At 37.7% G+C, this 6,511-nt stretch overlaps 1 non-coding gene across 1 annotated transcript; it reads right to left on the bottom strand.

Annotated features, from left to right (window-relative positions):
• Positions 1-985: 985 nt before the first annotated feature.
• On the bottom strand, positions 986-1,091 carry LOC125085327 (U6 spliceosomal RNA). The gene has a single exon (XR_007122860.1). It is a non-coding gene; the product is annotated as a U6 spliceosomal RNA (small nuclear RNA).
• Positions 1,092-6,511: the final 5,420 nt, after the last annotated feature.

Raw genomic sequence — 6,511 nt, 5'->3', positions numbered from 1 at the left:
TGGTGATTCCAAAAGAATGCCAAGGTGGCCAAAAGAATTGCACAGAGAAGACTGCATAGCATGAAGTAAGCCATTCTGGTTACTTAAGCCAAAAACTTGTCATCGTCCTTTGACTCTTTTAAGTGCGAAGAATATCTTGTTGGCGATACCTTTACAACACACTCAGACTCTCACCACATCTAACCGTTCTCACTATTCCACATCTTGTCTGGATTATTATTATTATTGGCTTTCTGCTTCCACATTTGTTCCCCCAAAGGCCAATAGCAACACAATAGCCAGAGCCTTCCCATTTGAACAAAAGGTGTTACTTCTGTCATCAAAATCCCCCAGTAGTTTCCAATCCTCCTCTGAGTAAAAACTAAAATCCTTACATTGACCCAACAGCCACTTATTATTTAACCCCATTCTTCTTCTTTACTGAACTTAGCTCCTACCCCTCCCTCTTTCATACACTCTGCTTCAGCTGCACTGGACTGAGATTCCTGAACATTTCAAGCATCCCCCCTTTTTTTTAAAGCATTGTTTAACTTCTAGAAATTTCCACGTGATGTTTTCCCTGCCAGGATCATTCTTCTAGCTTCTAAATTCATTGTGATTTGTTGCTCACCCACTTTAAATCTTTCTGTGTTCAGATGCCACCTTATGGACATATATGTGATGGTGGTGGCCAGGAAGAAGTGGGCTGCTTTCTATAACACATATTTCTATATTTTCTATATAGTTCTACATATTTTCTATATTTCTGTAACACAGAATATTTCACAAGAAATATTAACTTACTACCATCCCTGTCTTTATCTATCCTCATTACTATTTTGCCTTTTTCTTTATGGCATATACTGTCATCATTACATATTATTTTCAGAATGTATTTTGTCTATCTTTCCTCTTTAGTATGAAAGGACAATGATCTTCCATTGGTTTTATTGACAAGCATATTTTCAGTGCTTATGAAGTACCTAGCTTGGAAGAAGTACAACATAGTGATTCATAATACATATATATTTGCGTGTCATCCTTGCGCAGGGGCCATGCTAATCTTCTCTGTATCGTTCCAATTTTAGTATATGTGCTGCCGAAGCGAGCACTATAATACATATATATTTGGAATCTCCTGAGTGATAAGAGCAATGGAAGCGTCTTTTGTTATAATAATTTGGTCTCTTGGCCTCAGTTCCTGAAGCCATTTCAAGCCATAGAGGGCAAATGGGTGTCTTATAATGAGCCTCTTTCCAACACAACTGGGTTTATGGACATAAGGTGACTTTTGGAAAGCACCTGTGGGAAGGGGTTGGTTATCAGAGGAACCAACCATGCATAGAGGGTTGGAACTTTTGTTTCACCTCATAATTTCCAGGGAGGAGAAAGAGACTGGAGGCACAATCAATCACCAGTGACAAATGGGTCAATCAGTCATGTCTTTGTAATGAAGCTTCTATAAAAACCCAAAAGGGCAGGATTTGGAGAGCTTCTGAATTAGTGAATACGTGGAGAATTAGGTAGATTGTGGAAGCTCCTTGTCTTTTTTCCAAATGTTTCCCTATATATCTCTTTCATCTGGCTGTCCCTAACATATCTTTTTATAATCAACTGGTGATATAAGAAGCAAAACATTTCTGAGTTCTGTGAACTGTTCTGGAAAATTAATCAAACTAGAGGGCACAGTGTGCTGGTTTTTCAGTAGCACATGTGTCAGCCTGGGCTCTGACTTACTTCTGAAAAGTTGGGAGGGTGGGGTGCAATCTTGTCAGGCTGAACCCTTAACCTGTGGCATCTGATGCTGTCTCCAGGAAGATAGTGTAAGAATCAAGTTAAATTGTAGAACACCCAGCAGGTGTCTGAGAACAATCTGGTGTTGTGAGGAATCCCCTTCCACACATAATAGAATTGGTGATGTGAATCTTTACCCATAAGTCCCCTTTTTGCTGCATATTATCAACTGTGTGCCCTGGCTTTCTGTTATACTCTCTTTGCAAGATCTGCTATAGAAGGGTAAAGTCAACCTCCTGGAAAACCCGATAAAAATTGCCAAAGTTTTCAGTTTTCCACAATCAGACTTCATTTCCTCCTTTAAGACTTCCTCATTCTCCCTAACTTCTGAAACACTCCATTCCTACCTCCTAAACCAATATACACCCCATGGATTTGCATCCACTGAAACATTTCTACCTCTAAAATTCTACACTTAAACAATACTAACTACCACTTTCTGTTTCCAACTAACATTTCAATTACACCAATCTCGTATCTTCTTCCACCTCATTGATATTATCTGCTCATTGATTCTTTCATTCTCACTAATAACCATGTTATCTCCAATTCTTCTCCTCTACAGATTAGATTGCTTGGTCAATTGTTTCAACAATTTCTTTATAAGTCCCTAAACTCCTTTAATTCAGTCTTTCCCTGGAAGGCAACACTGATGGAATAGAACAACCACCCATTTCCCAACCACAACTGAGCCCTTAAGAAGTTTTGGAGACAATATCAGAATTAGGAAAAGAGTATTAGCAAAAATCTATGGTCAAAACCCCCAGCTGGGCCCTCTACATCTCCCAGAAACTTAATATATGTTCTTAAATTCACTCTCCCTTTATCTACAAATGCTGTTTCCAAACTTTACTTGTTAATACTTACTTACTTTTTAATTTGAGAGTTCAATCATCACTTGCTCCGGAAAGCTCTTACAGATACCCGACTGGATTAATTTCCCTTGTCATATATTCTCATAGCAACTTCTATTTTTCTTTGTATGACTTATCACCTTATGATTACTTGCTCAATGTTTAACTTTCCTATAAATATTAAGCCTCCATGAAGAGTGGCTATTTCATGCACCTACTTCATGGTTGCATCTTCAGCCCAGTCAATACATAGTATGTTTTCAAAAATTCTCAAAATCAGGGCGCCTGGGTGGCTCAGTGGGTTAAAGCCTCTGCCTTCGGCTCAGGTCATGATCCCAGGGTCCTGGGATCGAGCCCCGCATCTGGCTCTCTGTTCAGCAGGGAACCTGCTTCCCCCTCTCTCTCTGCCTGCATCTCTGCCTACTTGTGATCTCTGTCTGTTAAATAAATAAATAAATCTTTAAAAAAAATTCTCAAAATCAAAGACAATTTCTCTTTATAACAGAAACAAGAAAGAACAAACAATGGCTTCTCTTTTTTTCCCTCAACCTCATTCTTCTGTTACCCTTCAAAGTCCATTGTTATTAACTTCCTCAGTCAGGGTGGTTTGTTCAAAATAGCCTACATGCATTGACCCTACTGTGTTATTAACACAAACCTGTAATGAACTCAGCCTACAAGCCCCTTTTCCTATTTCAACCCATTCCTGCCTTCAGACTCAATTCAAGACTTCCTCCTCCTAAGAAGAGAAAGAACAATATGGGAGGAATTTCACTGGCTTTGAAGACAGATGAACTATGCTTCTAAATCTATTACTTCAACCTAAGGGCTATGATCTTTGGGCATTTTAAAAAATATTTTGAACTCACAATCCTCAACCTTATCATGTATATAATTATAAAATCTGCCTTATGGTATTTTTGTGATAGTTTTTAAACAAAATATGTGCTGGAAGTGCCTGACAAGATGGGGACATACACTCAATATCTGTTAAGTTCCATTAGTGGAACAGGGAATTTTCCTCTCGTCTTCCAATTTATTTGTCTCAACTCACAGCTGAGGGAAGAGCTGCCCCTAAATGATGTGCATTAATTGCCCCTCTATTTTGAAGAAACAGCTGATTTCATTGGTCATATGCTAATCATTTTCTGGGCTAAAGTCAACTAAGGGCTTATCATTTATTTGTAAATGTTTACTTTGCCTTAACGGATGGAGCAGCTCTTCTCTTCCTCCTTCCCTTTCAGTTTTCTGGAATAAATGCATCCTGGGCACGTTTGTGATCCAAAGCCAACATTGCTGGAAGGCTTTCTGATCCCAGCTATTATGAATTAAAGTAGGACTTAGCTTCTCTTAAGGCTTTCAAGCCACAGCTAGTTGTGCCTGGTGTTCTAGCTATGGGTCGATTTTTTGTTTTTGTTGTGCTTGGTGTTCTAGCTATGGGTCGATTTTTTACTGGGTTTAGCTTTGTTCAGATGGAGCTTTATAATAATTTCATTATCATTAACACTCTTAACAAATCTTTCTTGAGAGCTTCAGACATCTTTTCAGTAATTTTTGTAGCTCATTTTGAAGTTAGACTTGGGTTCAAATCTAATTATTTTAACTCTCATTTCTGTGAGTTTTTTTTTTTTTTAAAGATTTTATTTATTTATTTGACAGAGAGAGATCACAAGCAGGCAGAGAGGCAGGCAGAGAGGCAGGCAGAGAGGCAGGCAGAGAGACAGGAGGAAGCAGGCTCCCTGCTGAGCAGAGAGCCCGATGCGGGACTCGATCCCAGGACTCCGAGATCATGACCTGAGCCGAAGGCAGCGGCTTAACCCACTGAGCCACCCAGGCGCCCCTCATTTCTGTGAGTTTTTAAAAAACTTTATTGAATAAAAGGTATCCCATCTATTAAATGAAGAACATTACACCCACATCTATGAAGGCTGTGAAGGTTAAATGGGAAAATTCATATAAACATATGTCACAGTACATATTATGAGCAATAATTATTAGTCCGTATAAACATTTTTGAGCTGTAATGCACTATGAGCTTCCTGAAAATAGACCTATGCCTCACAATGACTCACAATTCCACTTCTTGCTGCTCCTAGGAATACATCATACAATAAGGGACTGAAGATTCTTCTCTGTCCTTGGTCCATCTAAAAGTGGACATTGCATTGCAAACCAGGTAATTGAGTCAAAATTTGAATCCACGCATCTTTGCCTGGATAGTAGGTTTTTTGGGTTTCTTCTTCTTCTTCATTATTACTATTATTACTATTACTGTTACTATTATTGTTATTTTATTTTACTCCACCAGCAATAACTTTAGGTAGAAGGAAAAATGGAGCAATCTGATAGAACCATTTCCACAGAACATGGAATTTAATTTTATTTCTTCTGGTTTCATACTTAAGCAGTTTTATTTTTAACATACAGACTATGCTCAGAATGCAGCATAGTGAAAAACAGTGAAATAAAATATAGAAGTGCCATTAAGAGATATAGAAGACAGATTGAAAAGCCCCATTAAACATTTAATAGTAATTATAGAAGAATATAATAAAGAAAATGATGGAAAAGTAATATTTAAAGAGGTAATAGGGGAACATTTTTTTTAAAGATTTTTTTTATTATTATTTATTTGTCAGAGAGAGAGAGAGTGAGCACAGGCAGATAGAGTGGCAGGCAGAGGCAGAGGGAGAAGCAGGCTTCCTGCTGAGCAAGGAGCCCGATGTGGGACTCAATCCCAGGACTCTGGGATCATGACCTGAGCCGAAGGCAGCCGCTTAACCAACTGAGCCACCCAGGCGTCCCAATAGGGGAACATTCTTTTTTTTTTTTTTTTAATTTTTTTATTTTTTCAGCATAACAGTATTCATTATTTTTGCACCACACCCAGTGCTCCATGCAATCCGTGCCCTCTACAATACCCACCACCTGGTGCCCCCAACCTCCCACCCCCCACCCCTTCAAAATTCTCAGATCGTTTTTCAGAGTCCATAGTCTCTCATGGTTCACCTCCCCTTCCAATTTCCCTCAACTCCCTTCTCCTCTCCATCTCCCCTTGTCCTCCATGCTATTTGTTATGCTCCACAAATAAGTGAAACCATATGATAATTGACTCTCTCTGCTTGACTTATTTCACTCAGCATAATCTCTTCCAGTCCAATAGGGGAACATTCTTAAGAATTTTTTAGTCATGCCTCTTGATTGTGAGGACTCTTTTTAAGAACAAAGGAAACCTTTGAAAAATTAGTAAATCTAGGTCCACCTATATTTTAGGAAACTATAAAGCATTAAGAGGAAGAACAAATCTTAAGAAGTTACCAGAAAAGTAGGCAAATTAAAGGCAAGGTTGTTTTAATTAGCTGATAGGCTTCCTACCTATTAACAATAATAGAAGAAATAATGTGGTTTGTTAATACCTAACAAGTACAAAAGACAGTGTTGTAAACCTAAAATTGTGTACATGTTTCCATTATTCATAGCAAAAACAAAATAGAACATTTGTAGGTAAAGTAATTTTATCATGGGTAGGCCCTGAATAGAGGGATCAAAAATCACGAAAAACATGGGTTATTTGAAGAGTGATAGACACAGAAACTTGAATTGATTTAATTTTCATTTTGTATTAACAGTAAAAGGTAATGAGTTATTTTGAATAACAAGGAGTAAAGCTATAAAATAAAATAAAAGTAATAGGGAGTGCACACTAAGAGCATTCCATGTCTTCTTGGTATGTTCAAGGAAAAGAATAAAATTGTTTCCAGGTCTATTTTTTAAATTAAAAAACTTAAAGTTAAACATACATACATAACTAGAAATAGCTTTCTAAAGTAGAAGAAGAAAACTAAAAATTAGAGAAAACTTGTTCACACCTAAAAACATGAAAA

This window comes from Lutra lutra, chromosome 14 (genome assembly GCF_902655055.1).
Source record: "Lutra lutra chromosome 14, mLutLut1.2, whole genome shotgun sequence".
NCBI lineage: Eukaryota > Metazoa > Chordata > Mammalia > Carnivora > Mustelidae > Lutra > Lutra lutra.
Note: the sequence above shows the minus strand (reverse complement) of the source record. Positions and strands in the feature narration are given on the sequence as shown.